Source organism: Aphis gossypii, chromosome 3 (genome assembly GCF_020184175.1).
Source record: "Aphis gossypii isolate Hap1 chromosome 3, ASM2018417v2, whole genome shotgun sequence".
Classification (NCBI taxonomy): Eukaryota; Metazoa; Arthropoda; class Insecta; order Hemiptera; family Aphididae; genus Aphis; species Aphis gossypii.
The window spans coordinates 3,621,325-3,644,249 of NC_065532.1; the positions used below are offsets into that span (position 1 = coordinate 3,621,325).

Here is a 22,925-nt window from a genome sequence, read left to right on the forward strand (position 1 = left end):
TATTACGTTGTAAAATAAGAAATATTGCTTACGTTTATTCACGTCTAATTCATTAATATTTTTGTTTTATTATTTTAAATCATATCGGGTAATCAAAATCCTTATTATGGAAGCTTTATTTTGTAATTCCAACTAATTAATATTATTGTTATATTATTAATTATTATAATGATTGTGTTTTAATTTTCGTGCAATTTATTTTTAAAAAATTAAACTATTAAAAATTCTCGAACGATTCTATAAAACTGGTGCTGAAAAACATCTGTCTCTAATATAAACATAATTATTGTTCATGCACCTCCCCTTCATTTCTTTCGATTACGTAAATCAAGTCTTGTGCACAACTTTTACTTATGCATAATATTGTTAATACAATGGAAGCTCGATAACTCGAATGTTTGTAAGCCGAAGTCATTTAAGTTTATTTATGGCTTATAACTCGATTTATTCGACATACATTACTAAAAATTACTAAAATATGTAACTTAATACGTATACATTAAATGGTTTACTATAAAAATAACGTAGATATTATATAATATGTGTATATGCTCGTACATAAATAACGATTGTTGTTAGAAGTTAGACCAATAGATATTATTAGATAGTGTACAGATATTAAGTAAACATGTTCATGAACAATCAGATATTCCGGAATAGATTTTTTCTGAGCTCACTATGTGATTGAAAACTGTGTAGATATATAGGTCCTAGTCGAAAAATAAAAACAATAAAAAATTACCGATTTTTTTTTTTTTTTAATAGTTCTTCCTTAAATAAATAGCTTTATACTTCTACTACTACTATAGTAGTTATTACTATACATTACTATAGATATAGAATATTTTTTTTTAATACAGAAACTCTTGTATTGTAAAATAAAATATTTTCTACAATTCTATTTTTTTTTTTTTTGTCTCCAACTAACTCGTTTAATAGAGGTTTAGCTATTATATTTTTAATAAAATAAAAACTTTTTTTTTATTAACTGTCATGTTTTTAAATTTAAATTGTATGTACGGCCATAACATGTGGATGGAAATATTCGTCAGGCGTTATAATTTGTTTTCGTTACAGAACGTGCATAAAATAAAAATAATTTATAATAATTTATAACTATAATTATTATCCACAATAAATGTTGGTTACTATATGTAATGGCTCGTTTCGTGTCATTAATGCATACGCTTAAGTGTTTTCTTAAACCGTTCTAGAGTACACGTATATTTAATCACCTCTACCCCCTTCCAACACATTATAATTAATGTGGGGATTCCTAGCTCTTGATGTACACAGACATCCGCATAGACGGTTTTCTGTTATTTAAACAAAAACATTAAAGTAGAATTGTAGAAAAGCCATTATACATACACATAATACATTATACACTGATAAACAGGGGCAAACAAATTGCTGTAATTTTAAATTATGCATTAGGTAGAGATATACTGATGGTGTTTTAAACATTTCTTAAAGTAAGATATGATAAGATACCGATGCTGTTGTCTATAATACAATAAATCAAAACCCCTACAACAATTTTTTATTTATTGATACTCTTTAATGGTAATAAATCGAAGAAAAAAATTTCTTAAAGTTCTTTAAACTCTGAAACTTTGTGAAAACAGTCAATAATACCAAAAGTCACACATCCAATAATTTTGAAACTATACTTTCACAAACTTCGATGTTGTAGTAAATCGTTCGTTCCATTTGACCACACATTTCAACGCCTTTCACCTATAACAATGAATATATTTTATTTATTTTTTTAACTTTATTTTAAAACAAATGATCTATAACTTAAATGTACAATAATCATGTATGTTGATAAATATATATTAATTTCGTCATGCAACGCGTAAAAAAAAGAAGCCAACCAATAGCGACATTTTTAACAAAAAATATTAACTGTATTAATAAATACGAAGATGTTTAAATCACGTATATCTCGTTTTCTGATGCTTTTGGACACCATAAATCGTAAATATAAATAAATAAATAAACGCATTAGGTATATGTTACATAACGTATTATACAGAATATTTAAACAAGCGTACTAAACTACTAAACCCTTTTTATTCGCTTCAACAATGCAGTTTTCCAAAATCTGATTTTCGATATTTTAACAAACATACTGTAAGGCCATATTTTCAAATCCTTCAGATATTTTGCACTTCTTACTTAAAGGGTATACTGTGAAAATAAAATTTTCTGTACTTTACCTTTTACCATTTCAAGTTATAGCCATTCACCTATCAGAAACTAACCTCGAAGTTGAATATCTAGGGTATTTTTCACACATCATTATAAAACCATATACATTCATCGCTACTCTTCTCAGAACTTTTATACTTTTATGCATAGAATACTATTCAATCAGTTTTCTTAAACGTAGATTCGACCATCTGACGTTTTCATAAGTTTTTAAAAACAAACTTTCAATTTGGCTACACTGGAAAAACAAATTATAAATATTTATTAAAATAATAAATGTTAACACGTTTAAACAAAGTATTTGTTTAATAATTTAGCTAAGTTTTAATTTTAGTTTTATAAGTTTTTGTATAATAATGATATAGTAACTATACTCGATCACACTAATTCTACGACTTGTGGATGACGTACTTCCCTTATAATTTTAAGGCTTAACATAATGTAATTACATATTCTATCGTACTTTTTGAACTCATAGACCCTCATATGAATTTATTCAGTAAAATCTTCTTAAATAAATATAATATAAATAAAACAAAATTTTACTTATGTCCTTTCCTCCTTCCCGTAGATTTAAGTCAAACACGACACATAAAGTGAGTACACATTTTAAGCATGTGTGCAACAGAATATACCTATACAAAATAAAAGTAATACAGGAGGCCGATTTCGACGGGGTAGTCAGAATCGTCGATTATTATTATTAATTTACCATATTAGTAAAATAATATGAACAATGCATGCCTATAACATTACATTACATGTTAATTACAAGCATAATACACATAATATAATAATAAAATATAGCGGTGGCACGGTTCCATAATATTATTGAGGAGCCATTGAGGAATAATACGCTGCGACCATGACGAGAATCGATAACGACGACGTGCCTACAGCAGTCATATTATATTATCGCGATTTAATTCAAATGTCTACACTGTTTATGTACAATACACACAATTTTATAAAATAGATTATATTAAATTATTTCAATGGCGAGGATGAGAAAAAAATATTTTTTTTTAACCCGTCACAACAATATAGCGTAATACTATTGCATTAGTAGCTGTAACAAAGACCAACGTCGTGCTCTCTCTTCGGTATTGTTAGGATTACCTTACCTATCGACGTGAACAATATTATTTTTATATTTTATGTCAAACTGTTTACAGCTGCCATTTAATAACGAAGATTTCGTGTATCAAAGTATCGTTTAATATCGATACATATTACACGGAGCATATTATAACCATGTACTTAAATTAGGTAGAGGTAGTCCAAAAAAGTTAATATTTATAAGGATTCGCATAACAGAAGGATAGCTTTCGTCTTGATTGAGATAAAATAATAAAGCGTTAAAACAAACACAGTATATCCCGTAGATTAGATATGATATTTTTGATCTACTAGTGATGTGGCCTGCCACTGACCGAGCTCAGAGGTTCATCGTGGCGTTCCTAAAAAGATAAACATTTCAAACAACGCGTTGATGTCACCGTGAGCTGTTATTAGTATAATATTAACACAACAACGTGGGTGTAAGGATAATGTTTGCCTGCAACCCTTGCAGCGATATCAGGTTAACTCCACCCTGCACGGCCCTAATAGGTCCACACTAGATTTTACTAGTTTGATCTGTATACCTATAATTGAGTAGATACTTAAAATAAACTTTGTGCATATTATAAATTATAATATGTTATGATATAAATGAGGTCGTTCGTTACACATATTTAATAATTTATCTGTATTATAGCCCTGTCTACACTATCGCTATAAAAATAATATGAATATAATGGAATATCATAGTACGTGGGTAATAGATATTATTTTATCGTACTCGGAATTTTCACGCCTTTATGACATTTTATACTCTTTTTATACCTATGTATGTCAACATTTATTATTAAGGAATATGATTACAGTAGTACTCGAGACACGATGTTTTTTTGTTTTTACAATATTTAATATGGACGAATATAAATGGAAAAATGTAAATTCGTCTTAAGTCCTATAGTAAAATGTAGCTATTACAGTAGATTGATTTTCAAGCGCATTCAACTCATCGTTGTGCTTAAATTATGCATTTATTAAAACACTAAATAATGGAAATTTTTAAGACTAAGTAGATGCTTAGTGTTGAGACCATAAACCTATTAAAAACATTTTTTTACTCTATTTAAGGCACTCAAAGACTATTTTGCAAATATTTTATTATAGTTTGATTTGAAGATTTAAAAAAATTTATAAACCATATAAATTGAATTAAGAAAATACGACTATGGATCTACACTATAAGTTAACAATTCAATAATTTGATGCTCGCACAGCCATTTAACATTTAGCGACACAATACAATTTGAAATGAACGGCAGATCAGTTTATTTTATTTTTTTCAAGTTTGTGAATTTTATATATTTAAATGCTATACGTAAAAAATATTTTAATAATAATCTATACTGAGGTTACTATACTATCTATAATGAAGAATATACTGCATTTTTAGAAGCCCTTATAGCAGTATATTATATTATAGGTACCCGCATTTTCACAATATCGACTTAAATCGAATACTATAAAAAATCTTAGCTAGAGCGAAATTTAATCTACAGATTAAAATATTAAATATTATAATTGTTTTATCTATAAACAATAGTAAGTCAATTATTATCAATTATGTTTAAACAAAAAATATATATTATTATTAATTTATACGTTTGTAAAATGTATACTAGAATGAATAGAATGTCTGCATATTATCGATGATAATAAACCTCCACATTATACGTACTAAATAATTTAATAACGTAACAAGTTTTAAATATTTTAAATAACATAATATGATCATATCACTAATTTTTTTATCGATTTCAAACAGTTTACAATTAAATAGTACCTATATCTGTTACTGAGTATCATAATATGTATTAAAAATCTCGAATTACTTTAAACCATTTTTTCTAACTCAAGCAGCACCCTATGTTATAAAGATGTTAAGCGCATTTAATATTTTATTTCATATATTTAGCAATGAAATTTAAAACAATAACAAAAAAAAAAAAATAATAAAACAGAAGAAACATTATTGCTTTTAGCTTTATGTTATGCACGATTTGCTCAAATGAAAAGAAAATTATAGATTAACAAACATTGAAACGTTAAATAAGTATATTTACATTTTCTTTAGCAGCTACAACTAGCGATAGCAACATTTCTTAACAAGGAAGTTTATTTTGTCATTTTGAAAGATACTATAATACATAAGTTTAATAAATAATGCAAATGTCAATAAAGCGTATAATATAATATAGTCATAGTAGATTAGAGTAAATTTCAACTCAACAGTGACAGGGATCTCATGAACAAATCTAATATTAATACATTTTCAATGTCTTATATAAATATAAATGTATATGGTAAATGTTTGTAATAAAAATAAAGTATTTATGAAATTATTTCTAATATATCATACCAACTAGTAGTTTTATATTATGATATTTTAATATCTTATTAGTTATTGAAAACAATGAAAACCCTCTGGTTTTGATTTAAACATAATATTATGTAATAAAAAAAAATATATATTAATATGAATCAAATGATTTTTTTTTTTTTTGGTGATATTATTTTAACAAATAAATCAACACACCATTTAATTATAATATTATATAATGGTCTTATTACTATTATAATATGCGTGGAATGTAATACTACTGTAAACAATTTAAACATATATGTATAATACAAAAACTATGAAAATTACGTTAAAAAAATTATTATTATTTTTTTTTTATTATGTATTATTATTTATTTTTTATGGATATTTCATGCTATATAACAAAAATAGGAACACAATTTCTATATTCTAGGATGAAATATTTTTTATTTTTCATCCCTTTATTTTTTACGGCTTTATATATTAAATACATACAAATGCTGAAACGCCTTATTTTTTTTCGCTACAAATACATTTCTATACTTTGACAATACTTTGAAAATATGTACACATCGCTTAATGAACGACAGCAGTTAAACTTCACATGAAGACAAGACTTGCAATCATTATCTGTATTGTTCTGCTCTAAATGGATATGAACACTTTTATAATTTTTTTTTTTTCTAAGAACGTTTTATACGATGACTAAAAGTCTGAGTTTTATTTTTATTTTTACATCGCCATCTTTGAGTTTAAATCTTTGTTTTAAGAGAACCTTTTTCATAGAATTATTTGAAGTATTTTAGGCTAAGAAATAAAAATATATGTTAATAATATAAAATACGATTTTAAATTTAATATTGTAGTCAATATTTTTAGATGTATATATTTTAAAATTAAACCTGTGGTCATATTCCTTATTGTACCTTATCAAAAACAATTAATGTTGTATCATATTGTTATTTTGATTAAATACTATAATTTTAATAATTTAATAATAATAAGTTTATTGTCAAAAGATATCATACATATAAGGATAACAAGACTGAAAATACAATTTATGACGCCGCCCCAAAAGCATAGCTTGTGGTGGGTGCAGCGAGTTCAAAACAACACTTACATGTTACATTTAATTATTTAAAATATACATACAAGATACAAATAATATCTATATTATTGTTTACGTATTACATATTGAATAACAAAAATATCTATTTTATATTTTAGATTAACATAATGCAAAGAAAATACAACTACGGGATTTTATTCATAATGTAACATAATTCAAATTTAGATGTTTAAAAAAATGTTTATAATGATATTTATTTTTATATATAACGTTACATTAATATTAAGCTTAATACATAAACGAATACCAACATCAATAACGGTTTTTCTACCAAATTCTTTATTGGTTACTGGCATATTCAGATTTATTGACTGTTTTAGGTGTAATAATTTTTTTAATCTACATTAAAGATATAATTAAGAATATTCCATATATATAGTTCATATACATTGAGGTTTCTTACATTGAAGTTACTATAAGGTCATCTACGTGAAAATCATACAATTTCCTTAATATAATTCTCGACATTGAATTTAATGTAATAATAAGTAGATTTAAGGCAAACTTGGATGCATTTCCCCAAACAACAATACCATAGCTAATAATAGATTGTACTAGTGCTAAATATATACTGTGCGCAATGTCTTAGTGTTAAGGATATTTTTTAACAATTAATATAAATAAAATAGTAAAAAGTAACAATAGTTTCATACTGTCGCCTTAAATCTTAGTATACAAAATATATAAAAACATGTCTCCAAACTAAAGTACAGTTTTCCACGTGGGTATGAGTATTTTATTTTATTTATTCGAATTATAAATTATTTTTAAATGCAAGTATGTGAGTATAATAAGTTATAACAACATACAACTATTATATTATATAGTTAAATACTAATTACTTATATAGTTCTCAAATAATATTATTCTCTTTATTTCAATTTTGAAAATGTGTATAATATTTAGATATATATATATATATATATATATATATATATATATCAAAGATATTTATATATAGTTAAAATCGTTATGAACTGAAAATCATTTGGATGAATTAACAATGTGCGCGGATTCCAAATTATACACAATAATGTGCACCTCGAAACCAATTTTTAAAATTTTTGTAATTTGAAGAGAGGTATACGTGGATTTTTTAGCTCTGAGATTAACAAATATTTTTTTCTTTTTGTCTGTGCGAGGTTGTCATCAGCAACATGAAATAAAACAGTTATTACAATTTTTATCTTTATTTTAAACAAGTATTTCATACTTGGTAAAAATTGCTGAAACGATCTTGTTAAAAAATATTTTTAGTTTAATTTTAATAGAAAAACAGGATAAATCCACTGATATTATTTAATTTGTTCAGGTCGACGCCATGAAGGATCAGCTAGTATAAAATAATTTACTGATTTCCAAAGTTCTATAGTATATTATAATCTAGTAAGTACCTACGTCCTACATATTACACGTATCATCATGCATGATTTATTTATCTTCCTGAGATTCGCTTAAGTTTACAAGCAGTGATGCACATGCTTGGTAGGAAACCGGAAATCATGCTGATTTACTGCTTAACAAAATACGTTATTATAATATTATATGCATAACATTTTAAGACCAATAGTTATATTTTTTGTTCCAGTTAAATATAAATGAATAGACTTTTAACTTGTTTTTTTATAAATTACAACATACTTTTGAAGTACGTTTTTTATAATATATAGTGATGCATATTATTAGTTGTTGTTCCGTGCTTAAACTTACAAGTACCTACCTATGTTTTTATATTCTCGTGCACTCGTGCTATACTAAAAATATCTATATTAGTTTTTTATATTCTTAGTTTATTCAACGTATATTATGTAATATTATATTTTTATCTAACCATTCTTTATTTGGATAGAGTATTATTCAAAAGAATTTATTTTTTCTATACTTACAAGAACACGTTTATTCTAAAGGTTAAATATTTAAATTGTATCTGTTATAGATATAAATATAACTAGCTTTTTGTTCCATAAACATTTTTAGGGATTTTCCCACCACATAAACTATAATTTTGGTTTACACATGAGAAGGATAAGAAACAGCCGCGAGGCTAGTATAATATTTGAAGGTTAAAGGTCTAATATCACTGTAATGAAAGGGATAAAATCGCAGTTCATTTTTTGAATATCTTCTTACTAAAGCTTAAATTCCTTATTATTAACTATGTAATAAACGTAACACCTACGTAGAAATTGGCCGATGAATCCATCTGAAAGCCTATAAACTTTTATAATTCGATACTTGAATTTTCATCGTGGTCTATAGAAGTATTCGATATTTATACTATCTAGGTTTAGGAATATAGGATAATTATTATCCCCCACACCACCATTTGAGCATATTCTAATAAAAAAAAGTGGTAAAAAAAATGTAACCACTCTACTCTATAGTAGAAATAGAATATACCTCGTCATTGAATTGGATGTGTATGGGTATGTTAAATTTGAATTCTATGATACATCGTTATTCATTACATATGAAAAACCATTCTGAGCAGTGAGCGGAGACGACCTATATTACTAAGTATATTCATCATTATATCGCATAGAAGATTTAAATAAATAAACATGTATTTATAAATGCTTATAATACTTTTAATTTGCTATTAAATAATTTATTTTACTATTATAATATAGTAATATCTTATAAATAGATAACCTACATTTTTTTTTTTTTTTTGGACATGTATATGTCTTATGGCTGGGGGTCATTCTGTTAATTTGTACGACACCAAAAATGTTGCCATTCGAGACGGTGATTGTTTATAGCAACTGGTTGTTATAGCAACTGGTTGCTATGTAAAAATGTATAAAAAAAAAATAACAAAAAAAATGTATTATATTATTAGTTTAATCTAACTATTTTTAACTATTTTTTATTTTTTTTTATTCTAATACCAAACTAACATCGACATTTTTATGTCAACTATATTCAGTAGAAACAAGACATATACATGTACCAATGTATCTGCGTGTAGTGTAGATACTCTTTAGTTTTTTTTAATATCATTCGGCATACGTTTTATCAAATATAATACTACCTATTAAGTACGTACAAATTTATGGTCTACACGAATATTCTTGAATTGCAACGAAAGAGCCAAAATCGTTATTATTGTATAAATCTGAACTTCAAGTTTTTATAAAAAGAAATGTATTTATATATTTTTACGATTTTTGGATTTCACATCATATATTATAGAATATATTTTATACGTTTTTGACTATAATGTAATTTTTAAATGTTTGTGATTTCCACGAATTTTGTATAGTAGTAACTTATATTTATTATTATAAGGATGGAGGACGTCTGTTACAGACGTCACAGTTACAACTTATAATGTATGCAATAACTAACATATTATAATTGTTATAATAAGTATATAATAAGTAAGCGGGGGGCTGTGAATTTAACTAGAAAAAAGTTTGTTCAAAAACATTTAAACGTAATTATTATGTATTATGTACAATATATATATAAATGAATATCTTGGATATTCGGATGGAAGGAATAAGGACGATGGCTATATCTTTCAAGTCACGTATGGTCCCGGACGGACCTCAACTCGAGACGTGTTCAATATATTTAGCTGAATATAATGTATATATATATATATATATATATATGTGCGCGTGTGTGTGGTAAGAAAAAACTGCGACTTTATATATTTTATATAAATGTATACGAGTAATACCTTGGCCGACGGTTGCGCGGTGGTGGTGTTAGGAGGGGATGAAAAGAAACGAGACATTGACTCGAACGCCGTTGGAAGTGTATAGGGGGTAAGGTATAAGGGATGGTAACAAATATATGAGTATATATATCTATATACATATTATATATTTACGAGAAATAAGGATAATTTTCTCGCACCATCACTCTTCGGCGGCGTCGTCGGCCGTATCAAAATTGAATGTCGAACAAGTTTTTAAAAGAAATAATACGCGACCAAGTCGGCGGGGACGCACGTGCTCTCTGCTGTTACGTGAACGGATTTTAACGACAGACTTTCCGATAAAAGAGCTGGAAAGGGATGCCACCCCCCACTCACTCCTAACAGCCAGCCACATAATACTTTCTATCATCCGTCTGTGCAGCAACTTCTCGATAAGTCCATTTTGAGCACGCACGTTGCAATTCTGTACACGGATGTCGGTTTTCTATTTTTCAATTAATTTATTTTTTCACCTGCGTCCGACACGTTTAAGTACTGCTGTCTGTTTGCTTTCACGAAACACCCCTAAATCTCGACATCTCATCAGTATCAAATGGTATTAACACTATTATTAATATTGAAACGGATTTGTTCGTCGTGTCGTCACATCACATCGTTTTATTTTTTCGGTTCATTTGTGTACTATAGCAAAAGTTGATCGATTTTCCTACGATCATATTCGCCTAAAGTTATACATCTTACACATATTATTTTATTATATACCTACTTTGGGTTATCCATCGCAGCGATGTGTGTGTGTGTGTGTGTGTGTGTGTGTGTGTGTGTGTGCATTGGGTTTTAACCGTCCAACGGAAAAATCCTTTGACGTTAAACGGACGATTGGTAATACACCGTTCTCATCTCTGCCATTTCCTACTCTCGAGAGATGTAACCATGACGTGAGTTGTGAGTATATATATTTATTTATAATGTATCAATGTTATAGTTGGCACAGACAGTTTTTCTTTATATCGTACACCGTACTAGATCCCACCTATTATATACCTATACTGTTCTATCAACGTTGTCGTTGCGGTTTATTATTATTTTTTTTTTTATCTTAATATTCTTATCGACGTTACGCTCACACTTCACGCACCGGTAGTCAGTATTGGTATCAATATAAGGGTATACGTGTTGACTTCATAAACAGTATCTCCGTCAAATTGCACATGGCCGACCACGGGGATTACCTACACGAGGACTTATATAATAACCCGTATAATCCCGAGTAAATAATCAAAATTATTTTTATCTCTTTCTATATGATACATTTGAAATACCGAATACTATCTACACGGAAAAAGTATATCTGTACAGGTAGATATAATAATATGATTGTATTTAATTCGTATTATATTGGTATAATACTAAAGAAAATATTATACTTTTACGTTTAACTATAATGAAATACATCAATAAATAATACAATAAACATTTAAACTAATATTTTATGAGTTATGTAATACTTATAATATTCGAAGTTAAAATAAGAGGAGTTCACTATTATGCCAATCTAAACTTAAAATATTTATAACTAAAAAATATATTGCCATATGTTAAATTGTATGGAGTCATAAAATTTGTGTATTACGTATATTGAAATGATACAACATGTAAGGTATCAAAAATATTTAGGCTTGAAAAACATTATAGGGTCGTAACCCATAACCCTTTTTTCTCGAAAATTATTTTTGCTAACAGTTAATAAGACAAAACTCAATAGAATTTCGTTGAGATGCATAATATTTTTGCAAATATAAAGTATACGTTTCATTTTTATTGAACAATGAACAGAACATGATACTATATATAAACTGAAAAACGCGTACGAAGGCATTTAAGCATAAAACACTTACCATACAGTAAGATATCAATTTATTATAAAATATGAAAACATCTGCTCATTCACTTTACACATACTTTTTTAAATATATTTTCAATATGAATAATATAAATATATAGAATACAATATAAGAGTTATGTTAAAAATAAATAGACATGTAGGACCAGAAATTAAAAATATTTCAAATTTATTAAATTTACTAAGAAAAACCAACTTATACAATTAAATTTAACTAATATTGTTGTATGATAATATATTCATTTTATATCTGAAAAATAAAAACTAATAACCTTTGTTATTGATATTCTTTATGTTCGGTAAAAAAAAAATATATTATAGACATTTAGGATTATATTAAGGATGTATCTTGTAATGACACTACTTCAAATAGTATACTACCAACTAACTACTTGAAATAATTTAATTCTATTGTGCAATACGAGTTTACCTAAATCGAGTTACTAACACATGGAATAGTTTAGGTCACATGCAATATTAGCTTACGCAATAATAGTAATATATTATTGCTAATAATAGTGGAATTTCATATAGTTTCGATATCTCTGATTTGGTCTAGATCTTAGATCCATTAAAAGGTAATAATTTTGAATTATGAGCTTCCAGTATTTTTGTAGGTAAGTACCTAACTAATCTATACACGTTTTCAACTAATAAATATATCTCTTGTTTTACAACAATAAATTACTATTGTGTATTAAATTACAATTTACTATATAGATAAATGCTTTAAATGCTTTATAGTTTCAAACTAAATGAAATGAATTGTTAATTGAAAAATATTAATATCCTCATTTAATAAGCAAGTAAATTATGAGAAAAAAATTGAAGTTTGAAAGCTTGATAATGGAACCAATCGTGAACGCTTAAAATTAATAAATAATATATAATATGTATTTTGCTTTTATAATATAGAGATTATTATTATTCTGTGATGTGTATATATGACATACATCAATAGTAAACAGCTAAATATCAACAATCGACAAAATATCCTACATAAAGGAAACTATAATATTTGAATTGATACTTTTAAATACGTAGTTACTAGTTCGGTTGATATAACGTGTATGTATATATGGGATATTTGCACTAAATATAGACATGGTTAACATGGAAACCAATATTCGGATCCGACAAAAACGTGATGAAAATAATGATTTAGGTATAAAATATATTTTTTAAATCAAGAAATTTGTTTTAATATAACAATTTCACACATGTTATACAAGTACCTATGTGTATAATGTATTAATGTATATGCGTTTAAATAATGGTCGACACGGTAATCGAACTTCTTTGAGTTTGTGATTAAACGAAGAATAAATAAATAAATAAAAAGCAACTGTATAAATGTGCATATCGTATAGCAATAATTTAACTCAATATAAAGTTACTGTATAACACATTTGATTAGAGTACGGGTAACACGTAAATAGGTTAAGATAAAAAGTTCAAGCACATTTTAAAGTAATCAAATATATTTTAATACAGATTTCGAAGGAATAAAAAGTGAATTCTATATATTATTCCCTTGGGAGGGAAAAGCATATAAGTATACCGACAAGGACCTTCTGCGTAGTTTCTATTCGTACTTTGATCTCGAATTTTACGAGCTTCTAGGAAATTATTAAACGAATTTATTACCTACTTTTTTTTATGTGTGTATTATATAGAATCAATATATTTTTTCTCTTCCCAATACTTTATTTCAACGCTACTCACAAACAAATGAATTAATAATATAATTATAATACAGTGGTAGTGCATGATACTATACAGAGTGATTCACCAAAAATTCGCACCAACTTTATCTCTTCAATGCAGTTGTTCAAAATTGTGAAGCTACAAACTTCTGTTTTTTAAATTATAACCCCTCCCCCATATTTTATATGATATTTAGGCATTTAACGAATACATTTTTCGAACACTTTTATATATTTAATTAAATATACGAAAAAGTAGTTTCTCAACTATTCAACTTTAAGTACTAAAGATAATAATTCCATATAGTTAAACGTTTGAAAGATATAGAAGATATATTGAATTGAATATTTTAGTAATTTAAATTAATCTATCAAAATTTATAATTTATAAAATGTTCTAAGTTTAAATAATATTGAATGTGATATACGTAACATATGTTTTATAATTTTAGAAATTAACATTTAGAGTACCAGAAAACTACTTGTTCGAGTTCTGAAGTAGGTAAATTAATTTTTTTTTTTTAATAAAAAAAATATATTCGATCACTATTTAGTTAATAATAAAAAAGAAGGGTTTTTATTTATTTTAAAGAACAGAAGTTTGTGTAGCTGTAGTACGACCCTGAAGGTAAGGTTATTAGTTAAACAAAATTTCAAGTGTTTCAAAATATGGACTTTCAGGTAAATTCCAAAAACCATAATTCGAATAAATTCATTATTAAGTGAAAATGTGGGTGATCATGCTTGATGAATTACCCTGTATAATCCAAGGATAACGAATATTGAATACAAATATTTTTTTTCGGAAATGTATCTTCCGTTCTCCGATTACGAATTTTCAGACCCTCGTGGCAAAATGAAACAACATTCGCAACATATTGTCAATAAATAATAAACCAGAATTTCAAAATTTCTGCCACCGATCGTTATTGAATATTTCATTTAAATTATTACAATAACATAAAAGCACGCAAATTTGTAGGCAACAGGTTAAAGTGTTTTGTAATTAAATCGGACAAACGAAATTCTATTCAAACCTAAAACGGCCCCCGCGCTTGAGCGTTCCAATTACACGGTACAAGTATAATTAATTGATGGGACGATCAATTATTATTGCAATAAAAAAGCACCGAGTGAGTGACTAATTTTTTCAGGATAGGTTTTTTTTTATACAGGGTGTACCATGACTATTTAACAAATATAGTAACATTTGTAATGGGTGTTTGTTAAATCTATACCTTATACGGAATGTACTGTAAGGAGTGTTTACTCATTCTACCCCCATTCTACTGAAATAATTTAGATATCATAATAAATGCTGTTTTTTTTTTTTTATATAAGACCCATAAAGACAATGATTACAAGTATTCCATATTTTGATTTAATTTGATGTTTTGATAAAAAAAAAGTTAAAAGCTAAAAAAATAATTTTGTATTTAATTTTTTCAAAAAAAAATTTCATGTTTCAACATTTTACTTTATTAACATCGTGATTTTTAAAATTTTTTTAGTCCCAAGAAAAATTTTGAATTATTTAATTCCATAGTGCCAGTGATATCAAATATGACGTGACCCGCAAGCTCGTGCGGCCGGAAAATAGTTTCAGTGTACAAAAAATATATATTAAAACTCACGATGTTAATGAAAATAAAAAGTTGAAACGTCAAAATGTTCAGAAAAATAAACTCTAAAAAATGGCTATCTTCAATTGTTTTGAAAAATATAATTAAAAAATGTTTTTTTAACTTTATCACCAAAGTATTAAATTAAATGAAAATATGAAATACTTTTAGTCCTTGTCTTTACTTCTGAAGATATCGCAATGGGTAAATCCTCATGAGGCACACTGTATACTTATTCAAAATATTATTTTACTTTTTAAAGAACAAAACTCTAACGACTTTGTATTGATTAGGTAAGTACAATGTTGTGACTTCTGTAAGACACCCCAAGTAATACGCCCGCATCATGTAAAACCATCACGTAAAATTTAATTTAATTTTTGCTTTTCGCGTAAAATATAATTTAACTTTGAGCTTTTTAATAGAAATCCTACGAATTACACAACTGCAATTAAATAATATATATAATATATCAAATTTATATGCAAATATTTAATTTTATTTAACATTAATACAACATATATAATAATAAATATTATTATTACTATTATTATTATTATTATTCTATGGTAATAATGTAGTACTATAGTAATATTTACCGAAATGCGTATAGTGATGACAGACACTTGAAAATCGGTAGTAGTGATATTTTGCACGCCTTGTTGAAGTAACGGACCAAATTTCAATCATTTCATCCTACCAAAATCACAAGAGAATAAGTAAATATTTAAGAATACACCAGTGCAAAAATTATTTTTTAATTATTTGTGTTATTAATTTGAAATTAATATCGGTTTTATTAAAATATAATAGTGTCAGCATTGTGGTTTTTGCTTATAAATAAACAATATACGTAATTAACACACATAATATTCTATTATTTTCTATGTTTATATTTTCTCAACCTAACCATAGAAATTGACTTAAGTATACCCAATGATTAATTTCGATACTACATTATACTACTTATATATTGATCCACGGGGTTTATTTCATCTGTATTTCAAAATAATACTATGATGAGGTAATATTATGTACACATTTATTATAATAATTTATCGATGTATTATATTATTACCTAACTAATGTAATATATTATTTCATTGGACGGGTACACTTCAATAACTTAACTACAAACACACGGCGTTATAAATAGGCAATTCAGCTACACCCACTTTTTAAAATTCTTTTTTGAACCAACACACAGCATAACTGTTGGGTTTTCGCTTCATTCTGACTTGACCTTATTAACTATGGTTTAATCTATGTAGAAACATGTATTACAATAGTACGTGCATCGCATTATTTTACAAATTTAGGAGACCAAGCTCCCCTGAGTTAACTTACGGATACACCGTTGAAGTCTTGACTGAATAGTTAATTTTATCATAGGGTTTCTTCGTCCTACAACATGCTTCCTTCCATATGAGGATTATTAATACTAAATACGAATCGATAAACTACAGTCCACCTTACTTTTGATCATGGAATGAAACTTGGAATATTATCCAAAACTAGACTTATACAGTTGCCTCCACTCCGATCACGGCCTACATAATATAGCAAACAAAAAATATATACACTGAATAATCTCCGCGGTGTTAATTATTGCGAACTAGAATTCGACCCTTACCACACTCAAAAAAATTGATAAGTATAACTTCACTCTGTAGCTTTACTTAAACATAGTGTTCAGCGCCGTCACTATACCTACGTTACACCATTTTCGAACGGGTGCGTGTATTATGGTAAGGCAAATATGAAGTTTTCCGTATAAACGTTAAACCTAACATTTCAAACACACTTGAATATTAAATGGATGAACATAATTAATGATCAATTGTATAGGTATAAGTATAAGACATAGTTATACCTTACGCACAAAAACAATGTTTTAATAAATTGAATTATTAATATTAAACTTATTATAATAATAATATTATTATACATAACCATTTTCACCAAGTTCACTCAATACTTTTACACGGTAAACTTGAACTTCATGAAACGCCAAATCGATATTATATAGAATCGCAGAACGGAACACCGATTGGTCTACGCGACCTACCAAAAAAGATCCATGTGTACCACTTTCATAAGAAACTCATTAAATGTCGTAAAATACTTTACAAATTAATAACAAAAGTTCTAGATTAGTTTTTTTTGCAAGTCACTGGAGCACATAATCTACTAGCACTACCATCCACGCAAGCAAAGCTTGTCATTCGTCTGCTTTCACCTTTTTCCGCAAACAATTTCAAATGCCACTAACTTCTCCCAGAAATTTCTTAAAAATTTAAATTTAGTACCTAACAGGACTAATGTAATTACACGCATGGATCTTCGATATAAACTTACTATTCAAAAATTATTAATTTCATCCGAATCGTGTACTATCATTGATTCAATTTTTAATTTTTTAACTTGATTTATAGATATAAATGTATTTAAAAATATATGTACAATTTGTACTTATAGCACAATAGATAAAATTTAAAGTTATTAACAAAATAACCTAACCAGAATGAGACTAGAAGAGCAGCGGTGACGAATTCCACGGGCAACCAACGTTATCGCCGCGCAATATCCAATCACAACGCCGCAGCGTGCGAAACCAAGCTTATAAATACGAGTGCGGAGCACAAAATGTTTCAGTTTTTTCTTTGAATATTATCCAGCGACATGAAGAAATAACTACACGAAGGTGTGTGTATGGTAGGTATATCGAAGCAGGAGTTGCCCATTTAAATTGTAGTAAAATACAGACAAATTTGTTCTACGACATAACTGATTTTCTAATACATAAATTAACTCCTAGTAAACACCAAATCATCAAAAATATTTTGTATTACGTGCTTTTGTAAAAATCATCAAAATCATACCGTTAGAAATTAAGTTATAAATGAAAAAGTGCGAACTTTTTAATGGAAATTTATATTAAATTTAGAACCACAGCTTCCGTTTCTAGTCGTTTGCAGTCGTTGCCATGGGTAATAACAAAAAAACAAACATTATCATTAATATTATTATTATCATTATTATTTCCATTGATGATAAAAATTAGTGATATCACAACAAAAACTCTTCGTAAACTACATGTAAAAATGGCTAATTAAAAAAAAAAAGTAGGACAGCGAATTTCGGTGGTGATGTTTGTCCATCGTCCCTTCGATTCTCGGACAGGATAGTGTAATTTTACTGTAGGTATTCGATTTGAATGCAATATGATTGCATTCGATAAAAAACGATTCTGAACGGGCGAGGGGATCTTTTTTATTTAATTTTATTCGTTTATATGGTGATAAACAAAGCCGTAATTATTTTATATTATATAATCATGAAGTTGTACATTTTTTTTCTTTAACTGCTTTTATGTCGAGTATGATTTCGAAAATCGAAAAATGATCTCTTAAAGTACTAGCTCAAGAACATTACCTTTTTGAAAATATGCTACACTTGTACTTTTGAGCAAATTTAGGGAGAGAAAAAGTATTTACAGAATAAAAAAGAAATAAACATCAATGTAAAACCAATATATTCCTCGCTTCGCTCAGAATCTAAAAACAGATCTTTAAGTAAAATAAGGATTTGATATCATGAATAAATGCTAAGTATATTGAATTTAAGTAAATTTATTTTGTTTTAAGAATTTATTTACTTGGCAAGGAATTATTTCTTAAAAGAAACAAAGTGTGATGATCAAAAAAATTGAATGACGAAGCACTATTAAAATATAAGTTATTATTATTTAAAAAATATTATTATTAATATTTATATACAATTCTAAATAATTCCTCGCCAAGTAAATAAATTCTTGAAACAAAATAAATTTACTTAAATTCAATGTACTTAGCATTTATTTATGATATCAAATCTTTACTGTGCTTTTTTGCTTTTTAATGTTCTTTTTTTACTTAGCCATTTTTACACGTAGTTAACGAAAGGTTCTTGTTGTAAATTGAAATTGAAAAGAATAAAAACAAAATAAACACAAAATAAACATGCATATATAATTATTGTTCGGAGTGTTATAAATAAAATAAAAATATCACATTGCAGCATGAATTCACAATTAAAAAACCGAGCTCAATCCTTGTCAAACATGGCATTCGCAAATTATGAATTCGCAACAAAGTCACCGCATTCTTTAGTAATAGCGACCGAAGAAGCGTGTGTGTAGGAAGAACTGGAAGTTGAAAGTGATCATTTAGCCGTTGGAAAGGAAAAACCGAGACGCCTAACACTATGTAAGCGCATAAAAAGACTTTTCAGAAGCATGTTTTGTTTAGACGCATAGTTAAAGCTTTTCGCGTTGTTAAATATTTAATTTAATTTTTTTTAGTAAATATATCATAAATAATAAATTCAAAAAAAAATACCAATTAATTTACTCAACGAAAACATTTATTTAGTATAACTTATAATATTAAATAACATTTAATAAAAGAACCAATGAAATACTTTGGCGACTATGTGCATAGAATACATTATTTTAACAATAATCAGCTGATACATATAATTAGTATATTTTTGTTTTGTGCATAAGAGGTGTAACGTTTAATATAATGTAACAAGCAAACGATTAAGAAAAATATTGCCTGTTATATTATAATAAACACCTCTGATTCGAAGGCATAACGTCAGTTGTACCTATATGCGAAAATTCTGATTTAATGCATTATAATTATTATTGTAGGAGTGTGGTACTAAGGACATATTATACCAATATACCATAAAACGCGTCGACTCCGGCAATAATAAAACTATAGTCACTGGACAGTAATTATTGTGTTTAATTTCAATCTGTTTCCGTTGTATTGTTGTTCTAAAAAGCCTACTGCCAGAGAGATCTCGCAAATTAAGCCTGTGCTGACTAGTCTGACTGGTGAATCAACAAATAAAGATCACGGGGGGGACTAAATAACTCGACCATTCTGAGGGTAAATGTTGGCTCGTACTCGGTGTATAATATTATGTCGTGCATTGTGCCCGGGCCGAGTCCTATACAGCGTACTGCGAATATGACGTATTATAATAATAATACATCCACTAGCAGAAACTGTTAATTATTTTAAACTATAGGTATACAATATCGCGCTGTAATTAATCTTATCTTGAATAATATTTTACGGACCAAAACAACGGAAATTGTTTTCCGTTGATATTAATTATTTCGTAACACGGGTTTTCCGTTTATTAAAACGTTTCAAATAACACAATGGTATAACAATATTAACAACTGTATAACAACAATAATAATAGTAATAATAATAACAGTGATAATATAGAACAGTTTGTATACTTACCATACCTACCTAATAATAATGTATCCCATCACAAGCATCGACGGAATAAAGTGTAAGTACTTAACATACGGTTTTTATTATTGTTTAAGTTATTCGGTATAAGTAGTTTCTTTACTTCACATCTTTAAGCTGTACGTCTGTACCGTACGTCTACACGCAGCTGCTATTATGTTGTAATATCAGTTATCACTAAACGAAAAACACAATATGTACTCGACTGATATATTTGTATATATATAAACATATATATCAAGTACATCACAAAAACCACACTTCATAATTTTTCATTATTTATCCTCAACGTGTTCGATTATTGTTTATTATTATCCTTCACGTCATAATAATAAAATAATATTATAATATCAATACCATTGCGATCAAAATTCCGTATTGAAATTATACGGTTTATTTAATAGCTGATATTTCGTTAAACGAACAAAACGTCATAATATTACTGGAACAATAATGAGGGTTAAATATCAAAATCGAAATGGTCAATATTGTGATTCATACTATAAAACGTTTAATATATATAATAATTATTTTATGCATCTACATGTATACATTTGATAAAAAACGAATCAAGCCCTCCCCCCCCCCCGAGTGTGTTACAGTAGTAAAATATTACCAACATTTTCAATAAAAAATTTCTACTGAAATGCATTTTTCCGGATTCAAAAATCCCAAAATTATTTATTCTGATAATTATAGTGGATTAACAAATCATACTAAATCTATTTCCTAAAAAAAATTCATAAGATTTAATTATAACATATTATACATTAAAAAAAAAAAAACTGTCTATAAATCTTTTACTCACATTTCTGAGTTCTGACCAATGTCATTTCTAAACTGATATCGAATTCTAAAATCTTAAGTAACTTGTACACCTCTAAGGCTCTTGACTATCTGTCATATTATGGAATACCACAACCAACTCCAAAACGTCTAAAAAGATAGTGTGGTCTCGTCACTTCTTAAAAAAAAAACTATTATTATTATATTTTATAAAACTTAGTTCCTATAGTTACTATTTCACAACGAAGTGCCTACTTACCTCCCTGAGAAGCATCTTCACTCCTCTTTTCGTGTTATTATTTATTTTATCTATTATTCTTCTATTCAATTTCTGTAACAAACGGCCTAAATAATATGTATATATCTTTATAATACGCGTTCAGATTGTCATCCCCTGCAGCGTCCATAAGTTTTTTTATTTAAAAACATTTGAGAAAAATTTTTTTCCATTTTCATTGTTTAATATAAGACGTTATTGCGGGAAAATAACAATTTGCGTCATCATCGCATACATACGCCGACAAATCGTATGCACGTTTACAGGGCGGCGTCGGCATTACGTGGCAATTTTCCAGCTGTCATAAGTGTGCGGGCTCCGGTTTTCGGTGTATATACGCACACACACACACACACACACACACACACACACATATATATATATATATATAAGTAAGCACCACCTACCTACTACTTAAGGAAAACGTTGTTATCCTTTTCCGACCTTTTCGTTTTACACTAATACTCCTCCCCGACCCGTAGCCAAAATGCTTTTGTCGACGCACCGAACACACTTGTAAATATTCGTAGTACTATTATATCGTGTAATAATAATATAATATATGACATGCCTATATTATAGCATAATATTATAAACGCGAGCGTGGCGAAAACTGGGTACCGCGATTCTGCAAAAGTGCGGTGCAATATATATATACCCAAATCGTGCACCTCGTCGGCCATAACAGACGCGTTTTTGCGCATAGGTTCAGACGAAACGCATCTTTACACTCTCGCGCAAAATATTTCGACCACCGTATCGCTCCCGTCTCTGATATACGACTATTTATATTATATATATAATATATTTATATATATTGCACATTTTATATTATATATTATATATATATATATATAT

The 22,925-nt window shown here is 27.5% G+C and overlaps 1 long non-coding RNA gene across 3 annotated transcripts; it reads right to left on the minus strand.

Moving 5' to 3' along the window:
- Positions 1-1,582: 1,582 nt before the first annotated feature.
- Positions 1,583-21,960, minus strand: LOC126551194 (uncharacterized). Of its 3 annotated transcripts, none has more exons than XR_007605061.1 (6): positions 17,034-17,223; positions 16,765-16,949; positions 16,286-16,382; positions 2,271-2,455; positions 2,066-2,196; positions 1,583-1,740 (listed from the first exon to the last, which is right to left on the minus strand). It is a non-coding gene; the product is annotated as an uncharacterized LOC126551194 (long non-coding RNA). The 3 variants fall into 3 exon arrangements; XR_007605062.1 differs by having other exon boundaries at positions 2,061-2,196; XR_007605063.1 differs by lacking the exons at positions 16,765-16,949; positions 17,034-17,223 and adding an exon at positions 21,813-21,960.
- Between the last annotated feature and the right edge of the window lie 965 nt (positions 21,961-22,925).